The sequence below is a fragment of the Triticum dicoccoides genome, chromosome 1B, assembly GCF_002162155.2.
Source record: "Triticum dicoccoides isolate Atlit2015 ecotype Zavitan chromosome 1B, WEW_v2.0, whole genome shotgun sequence".
NCBI lineage: Eukaryota > Viridiplantae > Streptophyta > Magnoliopsida > Poales > Poaceae > Triticum > Triticum dicoccoides.
Genome location: NC_041381.1, coordinates 437,405,101 through 437,409,391, shown reverse-complemented (window position 1 = coordinate 437,409,391; position 4,291 = coordinate 437,405,101).

The following is a 4,291-nucleotide window of genomic DNA, read 5'->3' as shown; positions in this document are numbered from 1 at the left end:
TGTAGGTTTAGTTGCTTCCTCCTCAAGTTGGGGTAGCAGCCTGCGCTTTGGGTAGCTCTTGGATGGGCGTTCTAGTTTATACTCTTCGGCCGCCAGGACTTCGGTCCATCTGTCGGCTAGCTAGTCTTGGTCAGCTCTAAGCTGCTGCTGTTTTTTCTTGAGGCTGCTTGCCGTGGCTACGAGCCTGTGTTTGAAACGCTCTTGTTTGACGGGATCCTCTGGCACGACGAATTCATCGTCGTCGAGTCTTGCCTCGTCTTCGGAGGGAGGCATGTAATTGTCGTCCTCATCCTCTTTGTAGGCCGCTCTCTCGTGAGGGCTGGCTCCTTCGTCCTCCTGCACCGCATCGTGCTGGAGGGGGTTGTCTTCGGCACTGTCCGGCGTGTTGTTATCTCCGGTGCCGGAGTCGCCGTTTTTACTTTGGCGGGACTTAGAGCAGCGCCGCTGACGTCGGTTCTTGGGTTGCTTCTTGGATGGGTCGTCCTCCGTTTTCTCCTCGCCATCCCCCGCTTTAGGGGTGTCCACCATATGACGAGGTGGCTTTCCAGTTCTCTATAGGTGCTGGTTCTTGATCGTCTCCTTCATCGGCGTCCATGCCGTCGATGTCTTCGGAGTCAAAGTCAAGCATGTTGGTTAAATCGTCGACAGTGGCTACGAAGTGGGTGGTGGGTGGGCTTCGAATTTCTTCATCATCCGCATCCCAACCGTGTTGGCCGTAGTTTGGCCAGGGCTCGTGACAAAGAGAGAGACTTTAATGAATTCAGGATATTGCCGAAAGACGAGTGTTGAAAGACATCCGCGGCGGGGAACTCCATGACCGGAGCCCAGTCGGGCTTAATCAGAATAGGTGCGGGATTTACGGAGTCCGGATCAGAGTCCGGCACCTTGGAGTCATGGGCCTTGCGAGGGACTAGGCTGGTATCCGGCTCTATCGCCATAGAGGTTGCTGTTTCCGGGGCGGTGTCCAACCGTCCGTCCCCGACTAGCGCAGTGGGCTCCGAGCTAATGGTCGGAGCGGACACCTGAGCCACGCTCTGGGTGTTGTCCGATGACAGAGCTAAATCATGCCCATCGTGACAGTGCGGCGCGCCCGGTCGTGGCTCGAATCCGTCGAAGATGAAGTCCCCGCGGATGTCGGCCGTGTAGTTTAAGCTTCCAAACCTGACCTGATGGCCAGGGGTGTAGCTTTCGATATGCTCCAGATGGCCGAACGAGTCGGCCCGCAGTGCGAAGCCGCCGAATATGAAGATCTGTCTGGGGAGAAAAGTCTCATCCCGGACTGCATCGCGATTGACGAGCGAAGAAGCCATCAGGCCTAAAGGCGACGACATAGAGGAACTCTCAATGAAAGCACCAATGTCGATGTCAAAACCGGCGGATCTCGGGTAGGGGGTCCCGAACTGTGCGTCTAGGCGGATGGTAACAGGAGACAAAGGACACGATGTTTTTACCCAGGTTCGGGCCCTCTCGATGGAGGTAAAACCCTACTCCTGCTTGATTAATATTGATGATATGGGTAGTACAAGAGTAGATATACCATGAGATCGGAGTGGCTAAACCCTAGAAGCTAGCCTATGGTATGATTGTTGTTCGTCCTACAGACTAAAACTCTCCGGTTTATATAGACACCAGAGAGGGCTAGGGTTACACAGAGTCGGTTACAATGGGAGGAGATCTTCATATCGTATCGCCAAGCTTGCCTTCCACACCAAGGAAAGTCCCATCCAGACACGGGACGGAGTCTTCAATCTTGTATCTTCATAGTCCGGGAGTCCGGCCGAAGGTCATAGTCCGGCCATCCGTACACCCCCTAATCCAGGACTCCCTCAGTAATCCTATTCTGGAAGTCATGTTACTAGACCATGATGAACCTACGAACTATGAGGAAGCGATGATAAGCCCAGATTCTGCGAAATGGCTTAAGGCCATGAAATCTGAGATGGGATCCATGTATGAGAACAAAGTGTGGACTTTGGTGGACTTGCCCGATGGTCGGCAAGCCATATTAAATAAATGGATCTTCAAGAGGAAGACAGACACTGATAGTAGTGTTACTATCTACAAAGCTTGACTTGTCACAAAAAGGTTTTTGACAAGTTCAAGGTGTTGACTACAATGAGATTTTCTCAACTATAGCAATGCTTAAAACCATCTGAATCAAGTTAGCGGTTGTCATATTTTATGAAATCTGGCAAATGGATGTCAAAACTGCATTCCTTAAATGGATATTTTTAAAGAAGAGTTGTATATGATGCAACCAAAAGGTTTTGTCAATCCTAAAGGTACTAACAAGGTGTGCAAGCTCCAGCAATCCATCTATGGACTGGTGCAAGCATCTCGGAGTTGGAATATATGCTTTGATGAGTTGATCAAAGCATATAGTTTTATACAGACTTGCGATGAAGCCTGTGTTTACAAGAAAGTGAGTGGGAGCACTACAACCTTTATGATGAGTATATGGGAATGTCATATTGTTGATCAGAAATGATGTAGAATTTTCTGGAAAGCATAAAAGAGAGTTTGAAAGGAGATTTTTAAAGAAAGACCTCGGTGAAGCTACTTACTTATTGCGCATCAAGATCTATAGAGATAGATCGAGACGCTTGATAAGATTTTTCAATGAATACATACCTTGTCAAGATTTTTGAAAGAGTTCAAAATGGATCAGTCAAAGAAGAAGTTCTTGCCTGTATTACAAGGTGTAAAGTTGAGTAAGACTCAAAGGCCGACCACGTCAGAAGATAGAAACAGAATGAAAGTCATTCCCTATGCCACAATCATAGGTTATATAAAGTATGTTGTGCTTTGTACCAGACCTATTGTGCACCTTGCCATGAGTTTGGCAAGGGGTACAATAGTGATCTAAGAGTAGATCACTGGACAGCGGTCAAAATTATCTTTAGTGAGGACTAAGGAAATATTTCTCGGTTATGGAGGTGATAAAGAGTTCGTCGTAAAGAGTTACGTTGATGCAAGCTTTTACACCAATCCAGATGACTCTAATTCTCAATTTGGATACATATTGAAAGTGGGAGCAATTAGCTAGAGTAGCTCCATATAGAGCATTGTAGACATAGAATATTTGCAAAATACATATGGCTCTGAATGTGACAGACCCGTTGACTAAACTTCTCTCATAAGCAAAACATGATCACACCTTAGTAATCTTTGGGTGTTAATCACATAGCAATGTGAACTAGATTATTGACTCTAGTAAACCCTTTGGTTGTTGGTCACATGGCGAAGTGAACTATGGGTGTTAATCACATACAGATGTGAACTATTGATGTAAAATCACATGGCGATGTGAACTAGATTGTTGACTCTAGTTCAAGTGGGAGACTGAAGGAAATATGCCCTAGAGGCAATAATAAAGTTATTATTTAATTTCCTTATTTCATGATAAATGTGTATTATTCATGCTAGAATTGTATTAACCGGAAACTTAGTACATGTGTGAATACATAGAGAAAACATAGCATCCCTAGTATGCCTCTACTTGACTAGCTCGTTAATCAAAGATGGTTATGTTTCCTAATCATAGACATGTGTTGTCATTTGATGAACGGGATCACATCATTAGGAGAATGATGTGATGGACATGACCCATCTGTTAGCTTAGCATTACGATCGTTACAGTTTCATTGCTACTGCTTTCTTCATGACTTATACATGTTCCTCAGACTATGAGATTATGCAACTCCCAAATACCGGAGGAACACTTTGTGTGCTACCAAATGTCACAACATAAATGGGTGATTATAAAGGTGCTCTACAGATGTCTCCAAAGGTGTTTGTTGGGTTGGCATAGATGGAGATTAGGATTTGTCACTCCGTGCATCAGAGAGGTATTTCTAGGCCCTCTCGGTGATACTCATCACGATAAGCCTTGCAAGCATTCTGACTAATGAGTTAGTTGCAGGATGAAGTATTACAGAACGAGTAAATAGACTTGCCGGTAACGAGATTGAACTAGGTATGATGATACCGACGATCAAATCTCGGGCAAGTAACATACCGATGACAAAGGGAACAACATATGTTGTTATGCAGTTTGACCGATAAAGATCTTCATAGAATATGTAGGAGCCAATATGAGCATCCAGGTTCCGCTATTGGTCATTGACCGGAGATGTGTCTCGGTCATGTCTACATCGTTCTTGAATCCATAGGGTCCGCATGCTTAACGTTCGATGATGATTTGTATTATGAGTTATGTGTTTTGATGACCGAAGTTTGTCCGAAGGCCCGGATGAGATCACAGACATGATGAGGTGTCTCGAAATGGTCG